The 13,167-nt window shown below is 43.8% G+C and overlaps 1 protein-coding gene across 10 annotated transcripts in view; it reads right to left on the bottom strand.

The window, feature by feature from the left end:
* CYRIB (CYFIP related Rac1 interactor B) overlaps nucleotides 1-13,167 on the bottom strand; it is a 97,847-nt gene that overhangs the window by 68,413 nt on the left and 16,267 nt on the right. For 5 of the 10 annotated variants that reach the window (XM_054814963.1, XM_054814962.1, XM_054814969.1 and 2 more), the window contains exon 1: nucleotides 8,446-8,673. The exons of 3 other annotated variants lie outside the window; for them this stretch is intronic. The gene's annotated coding sequence lies outside the window, so the exon portion shown is untranslated. Of the gene's footprint in view, nucleotides 1-5,511; nucleotides 5,596-7,769; nucleotides 7,965-8,445; nucleotides 8,674-13,167 lie in introns of those variants that run through there. 2 more of the 10 variants (XM_054814965.1, XM_054814968.1) reach the window with 2 other exon arrangements.

Raw genomic sequence — 13,167 nt, 5'->3', positions numbered from 1 at the left:
ACAGAATCTCAACTGAAAAATAAAAATCAGCTCATTGCTCCTTCCTTCACCATAAAGGAGAGAAAGGAATTCACTGCCCACAATTCTGTTAATAAAGCTGCACCACTGCTTCGACTTTCCTGTAATATTTAAACACTAAAAATAGGTGTCTTTTTACATCACGTGGCAGTTTGGCCCTTTAAGTTTAGCCCTAAAGCTGCGTGAATGCAGCACAGCTAAGGAATGCATCAATCTGCATCAATACCAAAAGTTTGTGGGAGTTACTTATACCACATTATGAGTTCTTGAGAGTCACACACTGCCAGAATTAATCCCTCCTCATGTCTCTGAACGAGTAACATATTTGCACAAGAAGAAACTAAAAACAACTGCCTTTTTGACAAAAGAAGTGGCCATGTTCTGCTGCTGTATAAACAACTACCTCGAGCGCTGCCATGTTCTCCAATTCTGTTATGTTAGCTACATGACCAAAGATACTACAAACCAACAAGAAATAACTCTGAAATTAGAATATAGTATGAATATGGAATTATAGCAAGAGAAAAGCAGCGAGTTTGATGAGGATGTGGCTACAATATGTAAACTAGTCTAAAAAGACTCAAGTTCCAGTCATTTCTAACCATGCAAAACTAGCTGAACTTCTCTTCTTTGTGCCTTTGCTCCTCATGTGTAAAATAGGAAGCAAACCACTTCCTCATCTCGCTAGGCCATTCTGATAATAAGTAACTGTACTGAAAGCAGCACCAGACTACCCAAGAGGAAATTAATTGCATCTCTGGAGCAATCTAGCAAGAGCATGGTAAGGTATTAAGCAACGAAGACAAAACTATTGAGCACCTGTTCACTAAACTAGCACCAGCCACTTCATCCTGGAGCTAAAACAAGGGTCCTAGTGGAAGAAATGGCATACAATTATGTATCCAAGGCTGCTTGCTTTCTGCAGTTTCTACACTTTTGAGCACTGCTTCACAGGCCAACAGAAAAGACCAAGTATAAATTCTTAACTAGGAGATAAGCCCAGATAATTCATCCTTGTAGCTACGTAGCACATCACCTGAATCAGAACCATCTGCTCACGACACCAATTTCTACCTCTTAGAGATACATATTAAGATGAAGTGAAGACATGATGGCTACTAATGGCAACGGACAAAACTCAGTATGTTTGATTTCACTGTTGTCCCTTCCTCATCGTTTTTCTTACTCTATTTTCACCATCCTGAGCTCCTTCTTTACCAAATCCCAGCTTCTACTCTTACTTCTCCTGTCCAGCCTTCTCCCCATCAGCTCTCTTTTCCGTATTTCCTTTGTCCAGCAATTCCCCATTTCCCTTGATGTCCCCAAGACGCTGGGTGAGAGGCAGCATCATTCCCACACACTCCCTCAGTACCTGACCGATACTCTCCACACAGCCAACAAGCTCCCAACCCAACCTCTCCGCTAGTTTTTGAACAACTTGTCCCCAAACTCAGTCCCAGATTCTAATTAATATTCTTCCCTGCTTTCAGCTCAAAGCAAGCTGCTCCTCCTCCCAGTTAATTGCCATCACTCCTCACCCTCAGCTGTCCTCTCCATCCAAACTCATTTTTCCGCCATGCTGCCCGGCTGGATACATGTTTATTAGAGCATGAGTTTTCATAGGACTGTAATGGGATCAAGCTGAGGCCAGTTCTGGACTAGGGACAGGGACAGAAGCAAAGCAAGAGGCATAAGCCCTGCAAAAACACTCCGCTGTAAAGCTGAGATACACTACAGCTATTTGAAGACCTGTCAAAAAATTTTAAGACTACAGTTACAACATCTGTTCTCAAGCCTCACTTTTGGCAGCTACTGAAGCAGTTTGACTGAAATGCCTCTGAAAACCTGACACAATATTAACATCAATATTATAGAACATTATTTGCTCAAAGTATTAGGTCTTAATAGTTTCTTACACTGCCATTTACTAGACTTTACTGCCAGTCCTACCTACAGGAAGTTCCCTACCAGGACATGATTCTACCCTGTTTTTATTAAGAAGCCGTAGCTACAGAACAATAGATAGCTTCTCCATAACAAGTTTGAACATTGCTAAAATCAGAAACTTCAGAAAAGAACACAACTTGGGCTTTGTTAGGCTAGTTGAAAGCTCTTGTAAGATCATCCTCTGAACTTTAAGCTACAAGATATCAACTAGGTCATGTTATTCTGCTACTACTGGTAAGAAACTAATTCAGCTCTCAACTCTGAGATGCCAACCTAAGAACAGTTAAAGCATTTAAAGTACTGTTTTAGTGTTCAGGAAAATATGACTTTAGCCAGTTGCACAGGGGAACAAGCAGCAAGTATAAACTTCTACAAGAAGTACCTAGAGCAAAAATTTCAAAACTATCATTACAACTCAATTTCCTGTTCAGCTGACAAATCCAAATCTCCCCATGTAAGATTTCAACACACAAGCAAGAAATCTAAACTCTAAATCAATAAACTATTATCCATAAGCAATCCTTACATAACGCTCTGCCTTGTCCGTATGATCTTCATTTATATAAAAGGTCAGCAATTTTATCTTTGAGATGAAGCCCCATGAAGTCTGGTGGTTACATATTTCACTTCCACATTAAGAAGGAACAGTTTCAAATAACCATATGTCTCAGCACATCAAAGGTGTAAATACAACAAAAAGAAACGAACTGGCTTTTCATGCCCAGAATGCCCTTTGCTTGAGAAGTTTCAATTTTGGGGACCCTAAACAGGAAGGTTTTGTTTTTAAAAAAATAAGAGCTATGAATATATTTCTTATTAATTCTTACAGCTTATTTTTTCCAGACTAGCAGTGATAGAATTCAGAAAATTACTTCTTTTTTTTCCAGTAGAAAGGTCAAACTGATTTGTACATCAGAAGCTGAAACAAACACCTTTGTTGTCCAACACAAAAAGACAAGAATTCCCTTTCCCTGTGAAGATGTTACCCTCAAGACTGCTATAATAAAAAGGAGAACCAGCCATCATCCAGTGCCACGCCTGACTGAAAGCATATGCAATTAGATCTAACTTTTGAAGTTATACAACTGCCAGAGCCACTAGTCACAGAAACAGGGCTTTCCTGTCAGCTAATTTACAACTAGGGCTCCTAGGAACTCATCTATTACCTTGTATAGTACACCAGAAAAAGTTACTCACGCTAACACTCCATTTAATTTAATCATCTAGTACTGAAGGAGAACCAGAATTGCCTCATGGCTGAATCTGAGAGTCTTTTGAACTATGCCAGTTACACAATTTGCTCACAGAACAGCCTCCTGCTATGGGGGGAACAGTTAAGCCCTGTAGTCTGAAGTAAAAACTGCTTTTACAAATGCATCTAGGACAGTGTTCTGCTGCACTTTCTTATATATATTAAGTGCTTACTAATACAAAACCTTATTTTGCCTGGCGGTCACCGATTCAGGTAAAGCGCCTGCTGATGGGAATCAGCCTTCCAGACAAACGTATTAACTGCCTACAGGATCAAGCTTTAGGTTTTGGTGTGGGTGGCAGACAGAAGGCCTGTTTTGCAAGGCATGCTATTTTTGTAGCTACAGCCACACCAAACCCAATGCACTCAATCTCACAAGCTAAGCTGTCCCAGACCCAATTATACTATTTGCACGGGGACCACCTGGGAATCCCAAGTGCTGTAGAGATAGACAAGCCAGAGAATCAGCCAAACAGTGAACAAGACCACAAACCATAGAGCATTTTCACTGAACAGGAGTAAAAGAATAAAAATAAATCCTCCCATACAAACATTATTAGAGGAACCTAGTTTTACAGACTTGATGATTGTACATATGTACAGTTTCTTTGGTTCAGAGATATTTAGTCTCCAATTTCTCCTACAATCCCACAACAATTTCATGTAGTGGAAAAAATGCTGGGTTTGCTCAGTCATACCTCATTCCCCAAATACAATACTAGAACTTCAGGTTAGTGCAAATAAGGCAAATCTTTTCTGAAACACACAAATCAGCCAATACTTGTCTAGGTACTAGAAACGTAACAATTCTTTTCGTAGGTGCTATAAAAGTAGCATTAAAGAAAACTCAAAAAAATATATTAACCAGTATTAACATTTCCAGAGTTAACCATAAAGAAATTACTAAATATTTCACCAAGATGACCTGATTCAGTAGCAACAGTAAAGGAAGACGGTAGCATAACCAGATGACAAAGGTTGTAACAACAGATGTGAGCTCATAAGCCACATACACACACTGAGCAGGACATTGTCAGCCTTTACCTCACACCTACAACTGTCTTACAACTACCTTGAAATTCAAATTATAATGAGTGAAAGGCAAAAGAATACACCATTTTACTTGCACCTTTCAATATGCTTTGTCTGTAACTAGTTTCACTATTTCCGCAGTTGAAGGTATTCTCTGTGCATCAGGCCTTCACATGACAGAGAAGACAAAATACCAGTTCTAAAAAAGAGAATGCAATTAAAATCATAGGAGATGGGGAACACAGGAGAAAGCGCTGTAACTAAAAATACTTTCAGCTTTACCTAGTAAATTCTAAAACTGTTCATTGTTGGTTTCTGCTAAGCTCTTCTGTTTACGTAATTTCAATACATATACCTCCAGTAAGTACTGGAACTGCAAATGTAAAACAGCACCTATAGAAGAGAGCTACTACTCTCAGCAAATTTTAGACAGTTTGAAACACCCTGCCAGCTGCAGCAGCCAACTTGTTACACTCTAGAGAACATTCCTCAATCACAGAAGGGGGGAAAGCTCCGGTGAATTTATAAGAGATCATGAAATTAAAGGCAATCAAGTAAGCCCTCGTCTTCGTACACGTGAAGAGAAAAGCAGACTTCTCCACGTTGGGTAGTTAGAGGTGTTAAATTTTCCACAATCACAAGGAAGAAAATACATTACATCAATATTAAAGGGAGACTTAAGAGGTATGCAAGAGGACCATCTATTTATTTAAAAGTGCTGTTGATACATGCAAATGAATGAACAGGAGTAGAAAAGACATCAAAAGGTGCACACAACTGACCTTCATTCACAGCTGGAAAATTACTTGAAATAAATCTTACCCTAATTGATGCATGTATTTCAGGTGCCACAGCTAGCAAGCACTGCCAATGCTTCACATTCCCCAGCACTTCACTCTTTCCAATCCAAGCACAGCTTCCTCCATATCCCCAGTCCCTTCGCTCTCACCACCTCTGAAGCCACATTAATAGACTTGAGGGATCCCGCTGGACCAAATGACCGCCAGTATGAGACTCTGCACCCTGGCACCAAGCACACAAGTGTGGCACTGACATTCAAATCTCGTGTGGATTCAGCACATACATTCACTTGGGCTGCATACCTCGCCTGGAGCACATTTGCTTGACAGCTGGTAGTCCATGAGATGCAATTTGACAACACTCAAAATACTTCAGCTTTGAAGATGTATTTTCAAACATTTTTACAATGAATAAGTCTCATAAAATTGATTTATAATATACTTCAGGGTAGTTAACATTACCTTAACAGACAGGAGTCATCCTTCTCATCTTAAGCTCATCTACATCAATGACGAAAAGTCTTCGTGTAATTCTAAGAGAGCAAGCTTTTAGGAAGAACAGGTAAAGGTGATAAACTTAATTTACACTAGTGACATTATTTAAAAAAAAAAAATCACACCAAAACCCCCCCCGCAAACCTGACCGTCTGAAAAACAAATCTAACTTCTTGCACATAAGCTTTAATTTTGCCTGTCTCTACTACGGGTATGTGTTAGTTCCACCTGTGCCCCCAGCTGGCAGGCAATAACAAAAAAAAGGGTACTTAAGGCTGTTTGTGTATCTGTATTCTCCTAGGTACACAGCGAGGGGAAAAACCCCTGTGTTTAGGTTTACCATGCCTAAGCAGCTACAGAAATCTGAAGTGGCCCCGAACGCTTTTCCAAATGACAGAGCCAATTTCTGTTACTGTATTACTCAATAATTCAGCAGTTAGCAATACAAATATTCCCCACCCTTCTGTCTCTTTACAGTATTAATACCAAGTGTCTAGTGAGCACCATCAGAAGTCTGGTGACAGACACCTTGAATTAAGTTCCCCAAGTAACTGTCCCCAAACCATTTTAGCTATTGCATTCAATTAATTTTAAAATTGGTTAATTCTGCTAAGATATATAAATTCTGAAAGACAAAAAATAGTTTCCTTTTTCTCTTTACCCAGACATTGAGACTCCCACAAAACTCAGATAAGAGGACAGGACAGTTCTGTATGTAAGAACAGAACCGGCTAACATCACATTTCTACAGTCAGTCAGGCTCCTGCAGGAAAGATTTCATATGAAGAGGCAGAGAATTTCTGAAGACAATCTCTTCAATAATCTGTCACCTCAGGTGGCCCCAGCTAAACTGCAAAAAATGAAGAAAATCTAGAGCACCTGACAACAAATGGAAGTTGTATAACAGATGGGATCAAATTCATTCCTTACTTTCAGAAATCCATAATACTTCTTGACAGGGATCTATTAAAACAGACACTGGGATTGCTTTTTTTCTACGGCCCCTACTCTGACAGCTAACATACGCAATAAGAAACCTGACCACTGGACTTGGATAAAAAGCCATCTACTCTTCTACTGAAAGCTTCTGTTTCAACAATGGAATACTCCCTGTACACCAGACCATTACTACTTCATGGAACAGCAGTATCTTCTTCATGTGGTTTAAGGTTTTGCTGTTACAATTGCCACACAGAACTGAAGATAAGTTTTGCAAAACAACGCACCTTGCTTAACAAAGGTATTTGTCAGGTGGGACCTTCTAAGTTTGGATTCACGTTCCAACCTCAGATAATAACCTCAGGCTAATTACTGTCTCCTGTCCGGTACACCTATCTGTCACAACCTACTACAGAAAATGCCCATTAACTTAAAGGTATATTTAAAGTCCAAGCAGTCAGAGCACAGAGAAAGAAAACTGTTTGTGTCAATGCCGGGGGGGAAGGAAGTTTAAGCAAAACAGACTTTGCAGTTTTAACAACAGAAACGATAATAAGGAGGAACACAGGTTATTAGATCAATCTAGAAAATGTTTTACTGGTTTGAGGATTAACGTATATGCTAATCAACACTCGTATTTCCATACTACGTTATCAGAAATTCAGAATGACAGATTTTAAATGTTAGCTACCACTAACATAACTAACACTACCACTATCACAGCAGAAAGACAGCTGTCATACTGTCACTGACATTTGGATCCAGGATGCTGATGCAATGGAGCAGAATAAGAAAAAAGAAAAACCCTTCAAGAACCTTCATAACATGCAGTCTCTTGATTTCTTTGGTATCTGAAATGTTTCTGTGAAGAAACTTTTTGTATTTTATTACCACAAAAGATACGATACCAGATTAAAAATTAACAAAATAGAACTGAGTTGCACGTGTCCTTTTTCTCGAATCACACAAGAAAGAATTAAAATCCAATTAAATTTTTATTTTATCAGCTATTTAACGAATATGTTAGAAACAACACCCTCCTGTAAGAGCTTCTGAATTCACCTTAACCCCACCTGGAATTACAGCCCCAGCATCACAGCTACCGCACACAAAATTGCGGGATACACCCTAACTACGACAAATTCTCAACAATTTCTGTATTCTGCTTAACTCGCTGCATGTTTTAGCTACAGACTGAAAGACTGCAGATGTCCCTTCAAGAGGTTTCCTCCTCCCGGTTAACCATTAACACTGTCACTCCGGTTCTCCACATCCCGAAGCACTACCTGCATCCCGCCGGGGCTGGGAGCGAGGGCTGCACCACACCAGGCGGGCTGAAGGCCGGCGGGAAGGACGCGCTCCTCAGACCACCGCCGGCCACTGCCACAAGCCGGCGGAGCTGCGGTCGCCAGGGGAGTTGCCTGCACTTGCACCGGGGAGCAAACCGGGTCCTCTGCCTCCGACCCGCCGCGGTGAAGGGAGGGAGCCCCGCCGGAGAGCAGGGGAAACCCAGAGGAGGGTTATTAGCACAGGGCAGGTCCCCAGCAATTAGCGTGGTTTCCCCAGGCGAGGGAGGCAGCGGCCGCCGCTTCTCCCCCCAGCCCGAGGCGGGAGGCCCCAGCGGGCGGGCGGGCGTGCAGCCCCCTCCTCGTCCTGCCCGGCGCCCCGGGCCGAGCGGGGACGGCGCTGCGGGGGCGAAGCGGCGGCGGGACGGGGAAGGCAGAGACGCGGAGAAGTTGCGGAGGGGTGAGGGGAGGCGGGCTTAGTCCGGGGAGGGGGAGAGCAACAGATGGGAGCCGGGGCGGGGGGCGGGGGGGAGCCCCGTCCCCTCAGGGGCAGGCCGGGCTCCGGCGGGAAGGGGGAGGTGGGGTGAGGCGGCTCGCCGCCAGGACCGAGGGGAACGCGAGGGATGAAGCGAGGCGCCCCGCCCGGCCCCCCGCCCTCCACGCCGCTGACACTCACCGAGCCGCCCCACGGACGGCGATGCGGACGGGAGCCGGAGCCGCCGCCTCCCCCCGCTGAGGCCGGAGGCAGCGACAGCAGCAGCGTGGCCGGAGCCCCGCGCAGGGGAGGGCGCGGATGGCGACAGCGCTGGAGCCGCCCGCGCTGGGGGGGAGGGGGGAAGGAGGGGGAGGGGGAGCGAGCTGCACAGCACTACAGGGGACCGGCCGTGCGGGCGGGCGTGCGGTGACCCGGATGTACCGACGGGGGGGGGGGGCCGGCCAGCAGGTGACTGCGCAAGCGCGCCAGGCTGCCAGCGCACTGCGCATGCACCTGCTTCGACTCCGAGTGTCTCGGGCAAGGGCGGGGAAGCGAAACAGAGGCGGGCGGGCAGGGGAGGAGGCGAGTCGGTCAACCTCCTTAAAGGGCCGCGGCGCAGCCTGGCGCCCGGGGCGGGCTCGGGAGGGGGCAGCCATCTTCCCGCAGCCCTCCGGGTGCGGGGTGAGACCCCCGCCGCCTCCCCTAGCAACTCATTAAAGCCACTAACTTAACATTACGGATCGTGTCTTAAGCCAGTTGTGTGATTTTGGTATTTTTTTAAGGCCTGAGTCAGGGGTTTTCAATGTTTGCGGTTGGCAAAGACGTGATGGGAAAGAAAATAAGGTTCTTTGCGAAAAGCAGGGTTGCTGGCTACAAGTCGTGTACAGATTTCTTCCCAGGTGGATCATGTTGTAAGATCTAAGCCAAAAAAAAAAAAAAAAAAAAAGTGGGAAGTTAATCCCTCGGTGAGCTCCTCTGCCAGAACCTGGTGCAGGAAGAACGTCCCACTGCTCCGCGGCCCATACCGAACCGCTCTATCTCTCCTAAAATGTCGAAATTATGCAAAATGTGTTAAGAAACACAAAAATATATATTTTAAGGACATTCCACGGCCTCTCCAGGCACGCATCCTACTGCTGACGGTTTCACCTCTTCCTTGCGTGTTACCGTGACTCGCAGAGGTGGGTGCCGTTACACTGGGACATCGCACGCCCTGAACCACTGCTGCTCCTGGGAGGGATGCATTTCCCAAAGCAAAGGGGTAGCACAAATACGCCGTGTTGAGGCTTGCTTTGTTAATAAAATTACACATATACACAGAAAGAAAGAAAAATAAGAAGTTCTGCTTGGTTTTTGTTGGTTTTTTTTTTTTAAAGTAACCTGGAATCTAGACAACGATTTTCAGCATTTTGCCCTGAAGTCTCCTCTGGCTTCACGCTGAAGGGATCTTCTGAAGCCGAAGGACAGCTCGCACCCCTGTGGGCTGCGTGAGGAGCGGTTCAGAGACCGAGCGGGACAGCTGGGCAGGAGCGTACAGATACGGCCGGAACAAAACTCTTTGCAGCCTCAAACAGTAGAGCATTATAATTGGCAAAGGTGATTATTCAATCTGAAAGAGGCAAACAAACCACCTGAAAGTCTAACCACTTCTGCTGTGTTCTCTTCAGAAGCCAAATACGAGTTTGATAACTGCCAAATATTAGTGAATACCAAGTTCCCCCAAACCCACTTTGAGAAAGAACGAAATCAGAAAGGACCTCAGAGGTTTATACATTACATTTATCTTCTTTTTATTTTCATATGCTGACTTAAACTCATAAACTTAGTTTCTCTTGTAACTTGGCAGGATTCAAGATATATGGATCCACTACACTAATAACCTTGAAGTATTCTAGATAAAAGAGTATCCTGGGATATAAAGGAAGCCACTTGCGAGTATGGTTCAGGTCCAGAACCTGCCTGATGAACTCAAAGGAAATCACCGCACTGGAAATTGGGTCCTTGGGTAACACTTGGGTAACACCAGGGCTGGTGACCATGTACCCAACTGTCTGCTGCCTTCACCAAAACAGGAAAGGGCAGCGCTCAGGCAAGCCTTGGAGGCTCTTGGAGGTTAGTGTAGATGGGAGCGAGCTGGGGAGATGTCCAAGAAGACATGAAAAGAGATTTTCGCAGAAGCAGTTTATGGGCACAATGGCAGAAGAACAGAAGTCCCAGTTCTGCTTGTGCTTGGTCTGTGTAAATGGGTAAGCTAAACTAAGTGCTTGACGTGACTTTCCACTTCTGCTACAGAAAGGTTTTGCAACTAGCAGATACAAGTCCTGAACTGTAGATGGGTGCACCCTCCTTCCTGAGATGATGGCACGTCACTGCCACATCTCCTTCTTCTCTTTGAAAGTCACTGTGCCAGGCAGGAAGTGATCCAGGTCCCACTGAATTCAAGGGAAGCAGAATCACGCTCAGAGTTTATGTTGGACTCGTTATCGTATGGGCTGAACACAATCTGGGGGGCTCTCACCTCTCATACTACAGAACTTTATCGTGTTACACAGAGCTACAACCAGCTGCAGGGATGAATTTGATGCTCATAATGTTATAAACTGCTTGGGGGGTAGGATAAGACAAGAAAAAATTCCTAGTGGAACCATGAACAGGTTTATAATAATATTTACTCTTTAGGGCTCTCCAAAATTTTAAAGTACCCTTGATTTGGATCTCTCATCTTTCAGAAGTAAGAATGCCCACACCCTGAGCATCACTGATACTTTAACAGCAGCTGCATACTAAGACATCTGCATCCCACGTAATAATTGAAGCATAAAAAATTATTGAACACTCTGAAAAATGTTGCATTACTAAAAAACCCACCAATTTTCTATTACTTCTGCCTTCAGTTTTAATTTCTTAATTGCTTCTTCTGAATAGAAAATTATTTTACCAGGTTATTACTGTAACAAATATAAAAACAAAATTAGAGATTATGTTTGCCAGCTAGTATCATAAAATAAAGGAGTGCTAACAGTACATAACTGCTCTTATGCTGCTAAATGCCTGTGGATTCTTTAGTTAGCAGGAGTATTGCTGCCAGGTAGGTAGAACTGACACACAGGAAGGAAAACAGGTCAGAGCATTTTCACAGAGCAAGGATTATTAAGCTCCAAATGTACTATGAGATCTATATGTACTGTGTACATGTGTGTCTGTACCAGTGACAAAAGATGACTTCATTTTATATACAGACGGCCAGACAGGTAAATAAAACCACAGAAGCAAACCTGCCCTTAGGTGCCATGCACAGTTAAAGTACTTTGGCTACTTTTAAGCTGAATGGTAGCCTAGGGGAGAAAGTCAAAAGGAGAAAAGGGGGGGTCATCCTCATCCTCTCCTATTTGTACTCAGTGGGGACAACAGGGCGCACTGTCCACTAACAACAGCCTGGTTTGTCTTGGGGCGAGGACACCACTAACTCTTCCATTACATGGATGAAAATAGAAAGTAAGCATCCTATACCCATAGATTGATTTTTTTCATTTTTTTTATTTTTAAAGAGAGGAGATTTCTTGCAGGAAAATTTCCAGAAGGGAAGAGAGGCAGCTTTGCAGAGATTCCCTGTTACACTGTCGTGGTTCGTAGCACCTATCAGTTCCAATAACGCTAACATCAGGTTTTGCCCTCCCCCTTCCAGATTTCTCCACCTTCTCAAGTGCACGGCTAGGAGACGAGGGATTGCAGAAGCAGTCATGTTCACACTACACTGTCCCTTAGGGCTTTCATTTTGGATAGTACAAATCCTCTGATATAAATGTAGCTCTTCAGAAGTATAAACAGTTGCAACAAAATATCAATGATCTACATAAATTTCGAAAAGCGCAGACAAAACAAAAAACCAAGGTCAAATTGTTGGATGCTTACAAGGATGCCTGAAGTGCTTCCAGATACTGTCATGCCAAACAATTACAATGTTTTATACGTTCATGGAGACCGGCACTCTCAATGTCAAAATGCCTTTCCCCCCCAAGAAAAAGGTCATTTTGATATTTAGGTGGCAAGTGGGGAAACTGAGGCCCTTCCGAAGTTTATTCTTTTTACTCTGAGAGACCTGGTGAGGATCTGTCGTCTCCTTGCGCTGTGCCCCAGTCGCTTCACGTGACTAATTACATTAGTCATCTCCTCTTCTGCCACTACTAAGTCTGAGATTATTTTCAAGTTCGCTCATCTGTTGATGCAATTGCTCCCTGCGAACAATCAGCACGGCCTCTCTTGGACGGGGAGCCTCAGCTAATAGATGCAGCACACTCTCGATTAATGAACACTTCTTTAAGTCAAATGACGTAGGAGAGTTCAGTGTTGGACCGTGATCAAAGATAATGGTGATTTTACAATATAAAGCTCTTTTGTTTTCACATTTTGCTGCCTTTCCTCAACAGTACAGCTCACCCGCATGAGAGAGGGAAGCAAAAAGAGGAATAAAGAGAAAATGGCAGGTGTTAAGCCTGCATTAGAAAGAAGACTGTAGACCAGTAAACGTAAGGGAAGGTGGAAAGAGGAACTGCAGCTATATTAACCATATTTTATCTCTACTGGAAAATAGAAAGATAAATTATAGTAGACCTGTTACAGAATAGAGCAGAACATGGTATTGGACACCGAGATCTTTAAGCCTCTTATTCAAGTTTGTGAAATACAGAATTTCTTCAATGACCACCGCACAGACACCATTGCACTCAGAAGTACTTTGCGCAATTGCAGCGGTAAAACCTACGGTGCTAGCAAACAGGTGAGCTGGTCAGCAAGAGAAGAGGCGCTAAGCAATCGAGATAATCCAGCAGTGCCAAGTTCAGGAGGTCGTGGCCACAGACCGCGCTTCCGAATTTATAGCACTTGAGTGAGGAAAAACCCGAGCTAGATCTGTTCTCGGGCAGA

The sequence above is a fragment of the Grus americana genome, chromosome 2 (genome assembly GCF_028858705.1).
Source record: "Grus americana isolate bGruAme1 chromosome 2, bGruAme1.mat, whole genome shotgun sequence".
NCBI lineage: Eukaryota > Metazoa > Chordata > Aves > Gruiformes > Gruidae > Grus > Grus americana.
Note: the sequence above shows the minus strand (reverse complement) of the source record. Positions and strands in the feature narration are given on the sequence as shown.